The sequence below is a fragment of the Oncorhynchus kisutch genome, linkage group LG2, assembly GCF_002021735.2.
Source record: "Oncorhynchus kisutch isolate 150728-3 linkage group LG2, Okis_V2, whole genome shotgun sequence".
Taxonomy (NCBI): domain Eukaryota; kingdom Metazoa; phylum Chordata; class Actinopteri; order Salmoniformes; family Salmonidae; genus Oncorhynchus; species Oncorhynchus kisutch.
The window spans coordinates 60,508,215-60,526,384 of record NC_034175.2 but is presented as its reverse complement, the minus strand read 5'-3'; the positions used below and the strand labels follow the sequence as shown (position 1 = coordinate 60,526,384).

At 42.4% G+C, this 18,170-nt stretch overlaps 1 pseudogene; it reads left to right on the top strand.

Annotated features, from left to right (window-relative positions):
- The first annotated feature begins 2,992 nt into the window (after positions 1-2,992).
- On the top strand, positions 2,993-17,851 carry LOC109904774 (adrenodoxin-like; annotated as a pseudogene).
- The last annotated feature ends 319 nt before the right edge of the window (positions 17,852-18,170 follow it).

The following is an 18,170-nucleotide window of genomic DNA, read 5'->3' as shown; positions in this document are numbered from 1 at the left end:
AATCAGCTTCTATCTCCAGGCCATCAGACTGTTAAATAGTCACCACAAGCCGGTCACCACCCAGGAACCTACCCTAAACTTAGTCACTGTCACTAGCCGGTAATCCAATCCCTACTCTCCCCTGCATATTAGAGATTGCTGCCCTATGTACATAGTCATTGAACACCGGTCACTTTAATTATGTTTACATACTGTTTTACCGGCTTCATAATCTTGTCAAGGCTCATCCTACACCTCTTCTATTCATATACTGTCCATACACATCATTATACACTGAGTGTACAAACAATATGACCAACTTCCTAATATTGAGTTGCACCCCCATTTTCCCTCAGAACAGCCTCAATTGGACTCTACAAGGTGTTGAAAGCGATCCACAGGGATACTGGCCCATGTTGATTCCAATGTTTCCACAGTTGTGTCAAGTTGGATGGTAGTGGATCTCTACTCCGAATAGCTTGTTCCATCTCATCCCAGAGATGCTCAATTGGATTGAAATCTGGTGACTGGGCAGGCCACTGCAGTAAGCTGAATTGGCGTTTGTGGAACCATTCCTTGTGGCATGGGTATTATCCTGATGAAAAAAATCTATTTGCAGGTAGATACACTGCTTCCATGAAGGAATGCATCTGATTGGCAATGATGTTCAGATATCCTGTGACATTCAAACATTGATCCACTTTTATCAAGGGGCCCAATGTGTGCCATGAAAACTCACCCCACACCTTCACCACCACCGGCCTGCAATTTTGACTCGCGGCATCATGGATGCATGTACTCATGTGGTTTTCTCCATACCCTAGGTATTTGGGCACCAATGTTGTACTCGACTGTGAGTTGAATAACTGTGCCCGTCTGTTGCGTTGCACAATTCGTGTCAGCTTCCATTGTCCTCGCTCATCAATGACCCGTTTTCGACCACTGACCTGCACTTGGCTGGATGTCCGTTGGGTAGGGGACCATTCTTGATACACACTGAAAAGTATTGAGTGTGGAAAAACCAGCAGCATTGCAGTTATTGACACAAACCGATGCGCCTGGCACCTACTACCATACCCTGTTCAAAAGCACTTAAATCTTCTGTCTTGTCCATTCACCCTCTGAATGGGACATATACACAATCTGTATCTCAATTATCTCAAGGCTTAAAAATCCTTCTATAACCTGTCGCCTCCCCTTCATCTACACTGATCGAAGTGGATTTAACAGGTGACATCAATAAGGGATCATAGTTTTCACCTGGATTCACCTGGTCAGTCTATGTCATGGAAAGAGCAGGTGTTCCTAATGTTTTGTACACTCAGTGTGTGTGTGTATATATATATCTATATCTATAGATCTATTTATTGAATTTCTTTAATTCATTGGAGAGAGTGAGCAGGTGCACTCTTCAGGGAGAAGGTGTGGCGACTCCATGCCAAAATTGTCTTCTCACATGTAGACACAAGAGGGCAGCAAAAGATTAGCATAAACCACTGTGTGCTGAGGACACTCCCTTCCCTTGTATGTGCTGTTTACTCTTTTGGTTTAGTATTTAATTCAGAGGCGGACTTAGACCAGAAACCATCCCTGGCATTTATAACACACTGGACCATTTTTTTCCCATAATGACTCCAAGTTGTAGCCAGATAATTCTAATTTTGCAGACTGTTTCTGTGTACTGACTGTACTGTTTCTGTGTGTTGTACTGGGCTAAAAATGGATCAGCTCATCTGGCATTTGCCTGAAATGCCAGATGACCAGTCCTTCCCTGATTACATTTGATATATTTAATTAGTATTTCACATTCCTTGTAGTAGCCTTTGGTATTTAAATTAATAACTCAATTGTTAGCAGCATGAACACTTTGACCTTGACTAAACCATGTTGTCTGGTTACAATGAAGACTGTTTGTTTGCATAGGGGGGAGGAGCACTGACTGACATGACAGTTAGCTCTCGGTCTGACCTCTGTTAAAACCTCTACGGGATCGGTGTCCCCCCGCGGGACGGTTGTGCTAACGTAGGCTAATGTGATTAGCATTAGGTTGTCTGGGCAGTCTTGATGCTAAAATACGTTAAGGCCTTTCTCTTGCATTTCAAAGATGTTTTTTCTTTATATTATCTTTTAGCAGATCTAATGTGTTATATTCTCCTACATTAATTTCACATTTCCACAAACGTCAAAGTGTTTATTTTCAAATGATATTAAGAATATGCATATCCTTGCTTCAGGTCCTGAGTTACAGGCAGTTAGATATGTAATTTTAGGCAAAGATATGAAAAAAAGGGTCTGATCCTTAAGAGGTTTTAAACCCCCATGGCAGTGATTCAGCATGTGAGAGTACAAACAGAGAAAGTGTGTTGTTCTTATTGTCTAACTCTATAAACCAAAGCCTCTGGCCAACACAGTACAGCACAGCACACAGAACAGTCTGCCTTGTAAAAGTCTGTTATGTTGATGGTGTTTGGATGCTGTGCTCTGGCAACCAAACCACTACAGTGTTGGATACTCAACAGACAGTTGCTTTTTTTCAGATGATGAGGTAAGACGAGGGGATACTTGGTACTGTGACCAGACAGCACTAAAGCGGCACCAGGGTTTGTCGACCATCCACTAAAAGCCTACATATCAGTGAAACTATGTTTTAGTTTTTCTAAGAAAAAGAGTAACTGAAAAATAATAGAATGATGTGTGTGTGGGTAGCATTACCTGGAAACTTTGGTCCTTTTGAGGCTTCAACTAAATGTATTTGCACCGCTAACATACATCATGTAAACTAATTTCAGTTGGGTTCAAAGGCAGTCCAATATGTTTTGATCCTGTGAAGGTTTTATGATGTTATTCTTGGCTCACCTGAAGAGTAATGTACAGTATACACCTGAATACACTTGAACGATCCCACCTCTCTCTCACGCTCTCATTCTGTCTCATTCTGTCTCCATTTACTCTCTCTCCCATACTCTAGGTCAGAGGAGAAGGTGACAGTCTATTTCTTCAACCGTGACGCTATTTCATCAACCGTGACAGGCAGAAGATCACCACTTCCTGTGCCAAGGGCAACAGTTTTCTAGACCTGGTCGTCGACCAAAACGTATATATCGATGGCTTTGGTAAGTTTGGGGTGCCATGGTGGAAGTGGTCAACAGACAAGTGGATACAGTCCTGGTTAAATGCTTTACTGTATATGGTGCATGCACTGTTGGCATCCTGGAAATTGCCAACATGGGTCCATATTTCTGATGCTGTGTTTATTTGATAAGATCCAAGACACATTTCCCAGAATAAGCTGAGAAGAAGATGGAGGATGGTATGGCATTGTGTCCATATTAGGGCATGTAGTAAGACTGTCACCCTCTCACTAAGAGTGGCACTTCAACATGCTGCCCATTTACCTCTGGCACTCTGGGCACGTTTGGTTGGTTTCCACTAAATATTTGCATGACTTTATATGGATGAGCCCCAGGATCAAACAGTCTATCCAGACATAGTGATAGAACCGATGGAGGGAGGCAGAGAAGCAGCAGAGAGAGAGAGAGAGAGAGAGAGAGAGAGAGAGAGGGTCAAAGAGAGGGGATGAACACAATATGCGTCAGCAACGTCACCTTTGATGTTTGCAAGGCTTTCTTTCTCGCTCTATATTTCCCTTTCTCTTCCTCTGTCACTCTTTTCTGCTCTTTTCTCGTGCACATCTGTCCTATTTAGGCATTGACATGATACAATCTGGATCCCTGGAAGGACTCCGGTCTGGAAAACCGGTCTGGTGTTCTCTTCTTTTGCAGATGTCAGGACTTCAACATTGTTCATTTTAGAGTAATCTGGTGAACCATTTTATGTTAAAAACATTTCCAAAAGAGACACTTAATTGTCTTGATTTTCACATGCTGTTATTAACACTGTCCTCAGGTTAGGTACTTGTCGTATGTGTGTAAGAAATTTACAATTATTAGTTTTTATGAGGAAAAACCTACATTTCTCGCATTCTTAGTTAATTCTTAGTGACTACCGCATAAAGTTGGTTGACAGAATGCCAAGAACATGCAAAGGGGGGCTCCTTTGAAGAATCTAAAATATATTTTGATTTGTTTAATACTTTTTTTGTGGTTACTATATGATTCCATATGTGTTATATCATATTTTTGATGTCTTCACTATTATTCTACAGTGTAGAAAATAGTAAAAACAAAGAAAACCCTTGAATGAGTAGCTGTGTCAAACTTTCCACTCGTACTGTATGTTTTTTTGTGTTTTTCTTACTCAGACTCCCGTGACTCATTCAAAACTGCCGGCGACCCAAATTTTGGTTGTGACCCACCAGTTGAGAATCACTGCTATATAAGACCTCTATGGCAGGGCTACTCAACTCCCGGCCCTCTAAGTATTGTTGGATTTCTACTAAACTAACACCTCGTGTCAAATCATGTGGGGCTCGCAATGGCCTGCACAGCCACAAGCAATAACCTAAATGCAACCATTAAGTTGGACAGGCATATCTGGCAACCCAGACTAATAAAGAAGAAACTCAAATTGGGTGCAAAGTTACCAACAATGTTGATGGAGGGCCTGGAGAAAGTAGTTAAGCCAAAGAGGCCCTGGGTGGTGCTGCAGAAAGAGTTCGTTAGCGGGTGGAATGTGGCTGCAGAACAGTGTAAGAGGCACGAAGGGAAAGGAGAGAGGGAAGGAGAGAGAGAGGGACTCCATTCGTTCTCAATCCTACTTGGACCATGTGAGGCCAAGGCTGGTAAAAACCAAGTGCTCCGATAACATTCTCCTTATTCAGAGAGAACTCTCCTCTCGCAGAAGGAAGGACGTCCTGAATGGAATGTGCATTTCATAGGCTGAACTGATTTTATTGGACTGTTTCTGGGCAGGTCCAGGGTGTGGGTGGAACTGTGTTTTGAATGAACCCAACGCGTGGCTCAGCCAGGTGTAAAGCTCCCAACCTCTCGCCTCTCACAGTGAAAACCGCTACATGCCTTAGAGTAGACCTTAATCCAGTAGCTCCAGAACTTTATAGTGCCTTGATCCTCTGAGCCTTCTGGACGTCCATGTCCCATCAAATGAACAAAACAATGTTTTTAGCTCCAACCACACACATGGCGCCTCACTCACTCACTCTCCCCATACTGAAACTGCAGGGTGAAGGTAATACAATGGTGTGTTCCCCCAAACGTTTCAATCAAATTAACTAAATGAAAGTCAGTCAAGTCTTGGGCTCTGCTCTACCGATAGATCCTGATATACATCATCCCTTATCCTTCACCCTTTGAGCTGGAAGAATTTAGAAACATGATGTCCTAAACCAGCAATGTACAGTGCACTGTAATGTATTCAATTGTAATGTAGTCAACATCTGTAATGTACATGATCTAATCCAGTACAGAGTGGTCTGTAATGTACAGTCTCATTGTATTACATCCTTTTCCTTTGTAGTTCCCCAACGCAAATTCTTTAGAAACATCTAGTCCAGTTTAAACTTCAGCAGTAACAGTTGAGCAAAGCTGTACAGTCATTACATATCTTACAGAAGTATAACTCCAAGGTGACACATTCAAACCTGTGCAGTATTGCTACCTTTGTTCTACCTGGTTTCAACACCCAACCCTGTGTACTCTGTACATACCGTTCAAAATGGAGAATGGCCTTGGATATCATTCCAATTAGCTCTCACAGTCTCACGTCAGAATTAGATGTGCATCCATGTTTCTCAAATGTCAAAAGTGTTTAAGGTTAAGTTTAGGCATTAACTCCACATGTTTAAGGTTATGGTTAAGTTTAGACATTAACTCAGAAATCTTAAGGTTAGGCATTAGCTCTGAATGGTTAAGGTAAGGCTTCAGTTATACAAAAGTTATATTTAAATCCAAACTGGTTCTCTAGCAAATTAGGAAGAATGTCTCACCCTATTTTCAAGAATGGCCTTTTCCCCTTTATTCAGATTACAACCTCTCACTTTCAGTTATTTGAAAAGGAAATTATCTCCCAAATTGCTATTTTTAAAACAAGCCATAGAAAGTTTGTTGCAATTTCAATTTAAACCACCAGAAAAGAAAGAACAAATAATACAACAAATATTCTGGTTAAACTCAAATATATTAATTGTTAAAAATACTTGCAGGACCTGGTCAATGACCTGAAGAGAGCTGGGACCACAGCCTCAAAGAAAACCATTTGTAACACACTACGCCATCATGGATTAAAATCCTGCAGCGCACGCAAGGTCCCCCTGCTGAAGCCAGCGCATGCCCTGTCTGAAGTTTGCCAATTACCATCTGGATGATCCAGAGGAGGAATGGGAGAAGATCATGTGGTGTGATGAGACAAAAATAGAGCTTTTTGGTCTAAACTCCACTCGCTGTGTTTGGAGGAAGAAGAAGGATGAGTACAACCCCAAGAACACTATCCCAACCGTGAAGCATGGAAGTGGAAACATCATTCTTTGGGGATGCTTTTCTGCAAAGGGGAAAGGACGACTGCACCGTATTGAGGGGAGGATGGATGGGGCCATGTATCGCGAGATCTTGGCCAACAACCTCCTTCCCTCAGTAAGAGCATTGAAGATGGGTCTTGGCTGGGTCTTCCAGCATGACAGCGACCCGAAACACACAGCCAGGGCAACTAAGGAGTGGCTCCGTAAGAAGCATCTCAAGGTCCTGGAGTGGCCTAGCCAGTCTCCAGACCTGAACCCAATAGAAAATCTTTGGAGGGAGCTGAAAGTCCGTATTGCCCAGCGACAGCCCCGAAACCTGAAGGAACTGGAGACGGTCTGTATGGAGGAGTGGGCCAAAATCCCTGCTGCAGTGTGTGCAAACCTGGTCAAGAATTACAGGAAACATATGATCTCTGTAATTGCAAGCAAAGGGTTCTGTACCAAATATTAAGTTATGCTTTTCTGATGTATCAAATACTTATGTCATGCAATAAAATGCAAATTAATTACTTAAAAATCATACAATGTGATTTTCTGGATTTTTGTTTTAGATTCCGTCTCTCACAGTTGAAGTGTACCTATGATACAAAGCATGTAGAGGTCTGTAATTTGTAAGTTGGAAAACCTGCAAAATCGGCAGTGTATCAAATACTTGTTCTCCCCACTGTAGATGGACAGGTGGAAATCTGTCCTTTTGTATGATAAGTCCAAATTTTAGATTTTTTGTTTCTCTGCGTCTTTGTATGATAAGTCCAAATTTTAGATTTTTTGTTTCTCTGCGTCTTTTCTCTGCGTCTTTGTGAGACGCAGAGTAGGCGAACGGATGATCTCTGCATGTGTGAAGCATGGAGGAGGGGTGCTTTGCTGGTGACACTGTCTGTGATTCAAGGCACACTTAACCAGCATGGCTACCACAGCATTCTGCAGCAATACACCATCCCATCTGGTTAGTGCTTAGTGGGACTATAATTTGTTTTTTCAACAGGACAATGACCCCAAACACACCTCCAGGCTGTGTAAGGGCTATTTGACCAAGAAGGAGAGTGATGGAGTGCTGCATCAGATGACCTGGCCTCCACAATCACCCAACCTCAACCCAATTGAGATGGTTTGGGATGAGTTGGACCACAGAGTGAAGGAAAAGCAGCCAACAAGTGCTCAGCATATGTGGGAACTCCTTCAAGGTTGTTGGAAAAGCTGGTTGAGAGAATGCCAAGAGTGTGCAAAGCTGTCATCAAGGCAAAGGGTGGTTACTTTGAAGAATCTAAAACCTAAAATATATTTTGATTTGTTAAACACTTTTTTGGTTACAACATGATTCCATATGGGTTATTTCATAGTTTTGATATCTTCACTAATATTATACAATGTAGAAAATAGTAAAAACAAAGAAAAACCCTTGAATGAGTAGGTGTGTCCAAACGTTTGAATGTGTGTGTGTGTGTGTGTGTGTGTGTGTGTGTGTGTGTGTGTGTGTGTGTGTGTGTGTGTGTGTGTGTGTGTGTGTGTATATATGGTTTGCGATAGGCTTAAAACAAAAATCTCAAAGGCAATTTTCTATCACTGGAACGAACTACAAAAATCTCTGAAACTGGAAACACTTATCTCCCTCACTAGCTTTAAGCACCAACTGTCAGAGCAGCTCACAGATTACTGCACCTGTACATAGTCCACCTATAATTTAGCCCAAACAACTACCTCTTTCCCAACTGTATTTAATTTTTATTTATTTATTTATTTTGCTCCTTTGCACCCCATTATTTTTATTTCTACTTTGCACATTCTTCCATTGCAAAACTACCATTCCAGTATTTTACTTGCTATATTGTATTTACTTTGCCATCATGGCCTTTTTTTGCCTTTACCTCCCTTCTCACCTCATTTGCTCACATTGTATATAGACTTGTTTATACTGCATTATTGACTGTATGTTTGTTTTTACTCCATGTGTAACTCTGTGTCGTTTTATCTGTCGAACTGCTTTGCTTTATCTTGGCCAGGTCGCAATTGTAAATGAGAACTTGTTCTCAACTTGCCTACCTGGTTAAATAAAGGTAAAATAAATAAATACATTTAAAAAATTAAAAAATCACTGGATTTGAACTTGCAACTTTTGGAATCAGAGGCAAATGCTTACGCCAATTCACAATACCCCAGCAAATTGAAACCTACTTGAAGGTAACAGAACTCACTGTTGCTCCTTGTGGCCGTTTTCCACGTAATCTCCCGACGTCCTCAGACATGGATGGACGTCAAATACTGACTTGTATCACAGGTGACCTTCATTCACATCATCACATTGATATCCTAATAAAGTATCATATTCTCATCCATTCATCCCGTAGTCTCTGAGGGATACAGCCCATATGATGGTGATGCAGAGCCAGAATTAGCTCATGGCTTTGTAAGGGCTTTGTAACCATCAACAAGCATCAACAAAGAGAGATGCTAGAGGTGCTCAGCAGTACCATCAGAAGGACTAGTACTAATTGGAGCTGAACTGACTGGGGAGGTCTTACCTCACTCGCACTGACCTGTGTCCCTGGAATGAATTATGCTCTACAGTGAATTACATCCAACATAATAAGGCATTATTATGACATAATAGGGCATTCCGTTACTCAGAATGGAGCAATTTTGGAGGCTGGGGGGTTTGCCAGAATGACCCACCCACCACTAACCCCCTACACTGAACTCCCCTGATAGCACAGCGCCAGAGTGTCTAGGGATTCATCCAGAACCAGACATGATATTAATTTAATGCTTTACATTGATATAGCACATTTCACTAGGTCTGAGTTCATTAGCTATATTGATATAGTATAAGCTGTGTCTTGACAGTTTGATTGTGTGTGTGTGTTCTCCAGGTGCATGTGAGGGGACCCTGGCCTGTTCCACCTGTCATGTGATCCTGGATCAGAAGGGGTACGACCAGCTGGGGCCCATCATTGATGAGGAGAGTGACATGCTGGACCTGGCCTTTGGCCTCACTGACATGTGAGTCTCGCACGCACACGCATACACACACGAAGGCATACATCCACACACACGTAGGTAGGCATTCCCAAACACACACAGGAAGATCAATGTTGCTTAAGGCCTGTTGATGCATACACATCACATACTTTATACTCTCTCCGAAACACAGAGAACACCTACAGTATGAACATGTTGAGCCTGGCCCATGGCCTAACCAGCACGTGAGTGACAGCTGGCTAACACCTTCACACCTTCTCATTAGTCACGATATCTTAGGTAGGTTTCAGATACCGGGTGAGATGAGCAGATTAAAGATATAATTATACTTTGACTATTGACGATTGTTTCTGCCCAATTCACTTCACATTAGAATATAATCAGTTTGGTATGAAAATTGTACAAACTCCCCTCAGGTGACAAATCAGATAAGTACAGTTATAAAACATTTTCTGATTAAATATTTTTTCTCCCTCACAGGTGCTCTGTGTCAGCAACTTGAGGCTCTCAGCCACCTTGTAGTTTTTAAAAATGTTTTAATTCACCTTTATTTGACCAGGTAGGTTAGTTGAAAACAAATTCTCAACTATAACTGCAACCTGGCCAAGAATAAAGCAAAGCAGTTCGACACATACAACACAGAGTTACACATGGGATAAACAAAAATACAGTAAATAATATAGTAGAAAAAATCTATATACAGTGTGTGCAAATGAGGTAAGATACGGTAGGTAAGGCAATAAATAGGCCATGGTGGCGAAGTAATTGCAATTTACCATTTAAACACTGGAGTGATTGATGTGCAGAAGATGAATGTGCAAGTAGAGATACTGGGGTGCAAAGGAGCAAAATAAATAAATACAGTATGGGGATGAGGTAGTTGGATGGGCTATATTACAGATGGGCTATGTACATGTGCAGTGATCTGTGAGCTGCTCTGACAGCTGGTGATTAAAGTTAGTGAGGGAGATATGAGTCTCCGGCTTCAGTGATTTTTGCAGTTTGTTCCAGTCATTGGCAGCAGAGAACTGGAAGGAAAGGCGGCCAATGGAGGAATTGGCTTTGGGGGTGACTAGTGAGATATACCTGCTGGAGCGCGTGCTACGGGTGGGTGCTGCTATGGTGACCAGTGAGCTGAGATAAGGCAGGGCTTTATCTAGCAGGGACTTGTAGATGACCTGGAGCCAGTGGGTTTGGCGACGAGTATGAAGCGAGAGCGTACAGGTCGCAGTGGTAGGTAGTATATGGGGTGAAGGATGCTTTGTTGCAAAATAGGAAGCCGATTCTAGATTTAATTTTGGATTGGAGATGCTTAATGTGAGTCTGGAAGGTGTTGTCCACATATTCTAAGTCAGAACCGTCCAGAGTAGTGATGCTGGACGGGTGGGCAGGTGCGGGCAGTGATTGGTTGAAAAGTATGCATTTTGATTTACTTTCATTTAAGAGCAGTTGGAGGCCACGGAAGGAGAGTTGTATGGCATTGAAGCTCGTCTGGAGGTTAGTTAACACAGTGTCCAAAGAAGGACCAGAAGTATACAGAATGGCGTCGTCTGCGTAGAGAAGGATCAGAGAATCACCAGCAGCAAGAGCGACATCATTGATGTATACAGAGAAGAGAGTCGGCCCGAGAACTGAACCCTTTTGCACCCTCATAGAGACTGCTAGAGGTCCAGACAACAGGCCCTCCGATTTGACACACTGAACTCTATCAGATAAGTAGTTGGTGAACCAGGCGAGGCTGAGAAACCAAGGCTGTTTAGTCTGCCGTTAATAATGTGGTGAAAGTCTTAGCCAGGTCGATGAATACGGCTGCACAGTATTGTCTCTTATCGATGGCGGTTATGATACCATTTAGGACCTTGAGTGTGGCTGAGGTTCACCCATGACTAGCTCTGAAACCAGATTGCATAGCGGAGAAGGTACGGTGGGATTCGAAATGTTCGGTAATCTGTTTGTTAACTTGGCTTTCGAATACCTTAAAAAGGCAGGGTAGAATAGATATAGGTCTGTAGCCGTTTTGGTGTCTCCCACATTGAAGAGGGGGATGATCGCGGCAGCTTTCCAATCTATGGGAATCTCAGATGATACTAAAGAGTGGTTGAACAGGCTAGTAATAAGGGTTGCAACAATTTGGGCAGATAATCTTCAAAAGAGAGGGTCCAGATTGTCTAGCCCGGCTGGTTTGTAGGGGTCCAGATTTTGCAGCTCTTTCAGAACATCAGCTATCTGGATTTGGGTGAAGGAGAAGTGGTGGAGGCTTGGGCGAGTTGCTGTAGGGGGTGCCGGGCTGTTGACCGGGGTAGGGGTAGCCAGGTGGAAAGCATGGGCAGCCGTAGAAAAATGCTTATTGAAATTCTCAATTATAGTAGATCTATCGGTGATGACAGTGTTTCCTAGCCTCAGTGCAGTGGGCAGCTGGGAGTAGTTGCTCTTATTCTCCATGGACTTTACAGTGTCCCAGAACGTTTTTGAGTTTGTGCTACAGGATGAACATTTCTGTTTGAAAAAGCTAGCCTTAGCTTTCCTAACTGCCTGTGTATATTGGTTCCTAACTTACCTGAAAAGTTGCATATCACTAGGGCTATTCGATGCTAATGCAGTATGCCACAGGAAGTTTTTGTGCTGGTCAATGGCAGTCAGGTCTGGAGTGAACCAACGGCTATATCTGTTCCTGGTTCTACATTTTTTTCAATGTAACATGCTTATTTAAGATTGTGAGGAAGGCACTTTTAAAGAATAACCAGGCATCCTCTACTCACGGGATGAGGTCAATATCATACCAGGATACCCAGGTCGATATGTAAGGCCTGCTCGCTGAAGTGTTTTAGGGGGTGTTTGAAAGTGATGAGGGGTGGTCGTTTGACCGCAGACCCATTACGGATGCAGGCAATGAGGCAGTGATCGCTGAGATCTTGGTTGAAGACAGCAAAGGTGTATTTGGAGGGCAGGTTGGTTAGGATGATATCTATAAGGGTGCCCGTGTTTATGGATTTGGGGTTGCACCTGGTAGGTTCATTGATCATTTGTGTGAGATTGAGGGCATCAAGCTTTGATTGTAGGATGGCCGGGGTGTTAAGCATGTCCCAGTTTCAGTGACCTAGCAGCATGATCTCTGAAGATAGATGGGGGGCAATCAATTCACATATGGTGTCCAGGGCATAGCTGGGGGCAGAGGGTGGTCTATAGCAAGCGGCAATGGTAAGAGACTTGTTTCTGGAAAGGTCGAATTGTTTGGGTACAGACCTGGATAGTAAGACAGAAGTCTGCAGGCTGTCTCTGCAGTAGATTGCAACTCTGCCCCCTTTGGCAGTTCTATCTTGGCGGAAAATGTTATAGTTAGGGATGGAAATTTCAGGGGTTTTGGTGGTCTTCCTAAACCAGGATTCAGACAAGGCTAAGTCATCCGGGTTGATCAAGTGTTTTAAAGCAGTGAATAAAACAAACTTAGGGAAGAGGCTTCTAATGTTAACATGCATGAAACCAAGGCTTTTACGGTTTCACAAGTCAACAAATGAGAGCACCTGGGGAATAGGAGTGGAGCTAGGGAACTGCAGTTCCTGGATTCATCTCTACATCACCAGAGGAACAGAGGAGGAGTAGGATAAGGGTACAGCTCAAGCCTATAAGAACTGGTTATCTTGTACGTTTGGAACAGAGAGTAAAAGGAGCAGGTTTCTGGACGTGCTAGAATAGATTCAAGGCATAATGTACAGACAAAGGTATGGTAGGATGTGAGTACATTGGAGGTAAACCTAGGCATTGAGTGATGATGAGAGAGATATTGTCTCTAGAAACATTTAAACCAGGTGATGTCATGGCATATGTGTGAGGTGGAACTAAATGGTTGGTTAAGGCATATTGAGCAGGGCTAGAGGCTCTACAGTGAAATAAAACAATAATCACTAACCAGAACAGTAATGGACAAGGCCTATTGACATTAAGGAGAGTCATGCATAGCCGAGTGATCCAGTGAATGGTTGGGTTGGCTGGAGACACGGCGATTCAGACAGCTAGCAGGCCGGGGCTAGCAAGCTAGCAGAAGGGCCTTAAAGGGACGTTGTGATGGAGGAAGGTCTGTTGTAGCCTCCTCGTGCGGTTCCGTCGATAGACCAGTCATGATGGATTAGTAGGGTTAAGTGTAGCAGAGGGGTTCAGTCCAATTGGCAAATGGATCTATTCAGCTAACAGTCCAATATGCTCTAGACAGCTAGAAGGCTGCGGCTAGCAGGCTAGCAGATGGGCATTCAGGATACGTTGCGACGGAGGGGCCTGTTGGGAAAAAAACCTTGGGCAGATTACATTGGCGGTCCAGTCGTGATGGATAACCAGGGCTTTGTGTAGTAAAAGGAGCCCAGGCCGATTGGCAAAATAGGAGTAGTGGCACGAGAAATTGGCCGATGGACCTATTAGCTTACAGTCCGATATGCTCTGGACAGCTAGCGGGCCGCGGATAGCAGGCTAGCAGATGGGCATTCAGGGGACGTCGCAAAATAGGTATTGTAGCCCAGGAGTTGCTGATGGACCTCTTCAGCTAGCCGGGAGATGGGCCTAGCATGAGCTAGTTCCAGGCTAATTGGTGCTCGGGACAGAGACGCTAGCCAGGAGTAGTCACTCGGATTGCAGCTAGCTAGCTGCGATGACTCTTGTCTGTCTGTAACATTTAACCTGGTCAAGACCAGATCTTTCCCCTGGCGACCTTTCACATATCTAACATGATGATCCAGAAAACATCATTACTAATCTAATGTTATTCTCTAGAACACATCATTATCAGACACTGACTGAGTGCTTAATTCTCTACTAATGAGGAATGTTTCATCCCAGTCTGATCTTTAACCAACATGCTTCTCTCACATGGCTCCCATCCAGTTTAAGTGAAAAAACTGTTTAAACAGTAACTCAGACATGTAGAATGACAACATAACATGTTACGTAAGGTACATTCACATGTGAATGTGAACATACTGTATGTGCACTTATCATGCTAGCATGGTTACACACAGTTTGCTTTAGCTGTCTGTAGCATTAAATTATTATCTCTTATTTTTAGGGGGGGGGGGGCACGAGTCCCCGAAAGAGCCAAACCAAGCTGCTAGTGGAAAGGGAATAGATATGATAACATGATTCTTAAAGTGTGTATAATGACCTTGTCCCTGTACCTGCTGTCTCCTGTCCTGCAGGTCTCGTCTGGGTTGCCAGGTCTGCCTATCCAGAGATCTGGAGTGAGTAACAGTCCGTTTGCCAGATGGGGTGAACGACATAGGCGATCTGATGATGCTGGACCTACACTGTAAAACAAATGGTATTGTTTTTACAATATTATACAATAAAAATAACAGTACTGTATTCATTATTTACAGTAAATTGCCGTAAATTGCAATGCACTGTGGGTGATTTTAGGCATAACTGGTCAATTATACTGTAAATTCTAAATAAACTTTGTTTTAACAGTACATTACTGTAAAGAAGTGCTGTATTTCGAAAGGTACTGTAATTCCACCCCACAGAATACAGTACCTTACGAGTAGTTGGTGCATGGCATTGTTGTTTCATGGTGTTGTTGTCTCATTTTGAGGAATGCCTTGTAAGAGGCTACATTTGTTGCAACCGTTAGTTAGAGTGATCTGGTGATGTAAAGTGATATACCAATGTATCTGATGTGTGGCAACAAGTCCTAAACCTTAAACCTTTAATGGTTGAGTATTTGCCATATCCATTGGGCTGTTTTGCCCTGTAGTCACCGCCAGTTTGGAAGCCTTTGTTAAGGATTCTAGAAGTGCAAGTGATAGAAAATATAAAATATGAATATATACTGAACAAAAATATAAACGCAAAATGCAATAATTTCAAAGATTTTACTGAGTTACAGTTCAGGAAATCAGTCAATTGAAATAAATAAATTAGGCACTAATCTATGAATTTCACATGACTCCAATTCTTCCCACAGTTGTGTCAAGTTGGCTGGATGTCCTTTGGGTGGTGTACTATTATTGTACACACAGGAAACCTTTGATGTGAAAAACCCAACAGCATTGCAGTTCTTGACACAAACCGGTGCACCTAGCACCTACTACCATACCCAGTTCAAAGGCACTTAAATATTTGGTCTTTCCCATTCACACCCTGAATGGCACACATAAACAATCAATTGTCTATTATGTCTTTAGTATCCTTAAAGGTGAAAACTGTTATTTTATCAAATCAATTCTCTGTAATTATTATTACGTGATTAAACTAATCATGTATATTTAATTAACTAGGAAGTCGGGGCACCATGGATAATCTTCAGATTACAAAGTTATACTTTTCAGAATACAACTCTTCAGATATTTTAATATCTAATCAATTAGTCTTCTATTAATGAATTATTCTTTACCTCACGTCAGTCTCATTTCAAACATCATAGAATTCTTGGTTATCTGCACGAACCCAGCTTAAACCATGAATCATCCATACACATGATGACTGAGAATGAGCGGGAAAGGCAAAATGGATCACTACACACAGTGGATAATTATATTTATTGAAATGCTAATCGTTTGCACATGAAGGCTCGCTCATTCAGGAATAATTGTAACCAATATGTTTATGCCCATATGTCGTTGTATTCTCTGTTGGAGTCGTCGGTCCGTCTGCGGGAGAGTCAGTTCAACAGAGAGTGGTTGTAGGTCTATCTATTTACATCCCAGGTTTACATACAGTTGAAGTCGGAAGTTTACATACACCTTAGCCAAATACATTTAAACTCAGTTCTTCACAATTCCTGACATTTAATCCTAGTGAAAATTCCCTCTCTTAGGTCAGTTGGGATCACCAATTTATTCTAAGAATGTGAAATGTCAGAATAATTGTAGAGAGAATTATTTATTTCAGCTTTTATTTATTTCATCACATTCCCAGTGGGTCAGAAGGTACACTCAATTAGTCTTTGGTACGATTGCCTTTAAATTGTTTAACTTGGATCAAATGTTTCAGGTAGCCTTCCACAAGCTTCCCACAATAAGTTGGTTGAATTTTGGCCCATTCCTCCTGACAGAACTGATGTAAGTCAGGTTTGTAGGCCTCTTTGCTTGCACACGCTTTTTCAGTTCTATAGGATTGAGGTCAGGGCTTTGTGATGGCCACTCCAATACCTTGACTTTGTTGTCCTTAAGCCATTTTGCCACAACTTTGGAAGTGTGCTTGGGGTTATTGTCCATTTGGAAGACCCATTTTGCGACCAAGCTTTGACTTCTTGACTGATGTCTTGAGATGTTGCTTCAATATATCCACATAATTTTCTTCCCTCATGATGCCATCTATTTTGTGAAGTGCACCAATCCCTCCTGCAACAGAGCACCCCCACACCATGATGCTGCCACCCCCGTGCTTCACGGTTGGGATGGTGTTCTTCGGCTTGCAAGCCTCCCCCTTTTTCCTCCAAACATAACAATGGTCATTATGGCCAAACAGTTCTATTTTTGTTTCATCAGAGCAGGGGACATTTCTCCAAAAAGTAAGACCTTTGTCCCCATGTGCAGTTGCAAACCATAGTCTGGCTTTCTTATGGAGGTTTTGAAGCAGTTGCGTCTTCCTTGCTGAGCGGCCTTTCAGGTTATGTCGATATAGGACTTGTTTTACTGTGGATATAGATATTTTTGTGCCTGTTTCCTCCAGCATCTTCACAAGGTGCTTTGCTGTTGTTCTGGGATTGATTTGCACTTTTCGCACCAAGTACATTCATCTCTAGGAGACAGAACGTGTCTCCTTCCTGAGCGGTATGACGGCTGCGTGGTCCCATGGTGTTTATACTTGCGTACTATTGTTTGTACAGATGAACGTGGTACCTTCAGGCATGGAGGATGAACCAGACTTGTGGAGGTCTACAATAGTTTTTCTGAGGTCTTGGCTGATTTCCTTTGATTTTCCCATGATGTCAAACAAAGATGCACTGAGTTTGAAGGTAGGCCTTGAAATACATCCACAGGTACACCTCCATTTGACTCAAATGATGTCAATTAGCCTTTCAGAAGCTTCTAAAGCCATGATATCATTTTCGGGAATTTTCCAAGCTGTTTAAAAGCACAGTCAACTTAGTGTATGTTAACTTCTGACCCACTGGAATTGTGATACAGTGAATTATTTGTGAAATAATCTGTCTGTAAACAATTTTGGTAAAAATTACTTGTGTCATGCACAAAGTAGATGTCCTTTCCGACTTGCCAAAACTATAGTTTGTCAACAAGAAATTTGTGGAGTGGTTTAAAAATGAGTTTTAATGACTCCAACCTAAGTGTATGTAAACTTCCAACTTCAACTGTAATTTCTAGCTGCAGTCTAGTAATTAGTATGTGAATCTAGTAATTCATAGCGATAGTCTCAGATTTGTACCCTTTCCAGTCATGTAGCCAATGCTCCACGTGGTTTTCTAGTCTTGGTACTCAAACCTGTGCCACCTCAGTTTACACCGAAATAGGCATGGTCTGACGAGAATTTCCTCAGGAGGTGGTTTTATTCGTAACAATAGAAAAGGGTGGTTCCATGATCAAATCAAATCAAATCAAATCAAATCAAATGTATTTATATAGCCCTTCGTACATCAGCTGATATCTCAAAGTGCTGTACAGAAACCCAGCCTAACTGGAGCAGCAGCACAGTCAGGTGGAAGTTGAAACTGGAGCAGCAGCATGGCCAGGTGGACTGGGGACAGCAAGGAGTCATCATGTCAGGTAGTCCTGGGGCATGGTTCTAGGGCTCAGGTCAGTTGAAACTGGAACAGCAGCATGCCAGATCATGTATGTGCTCA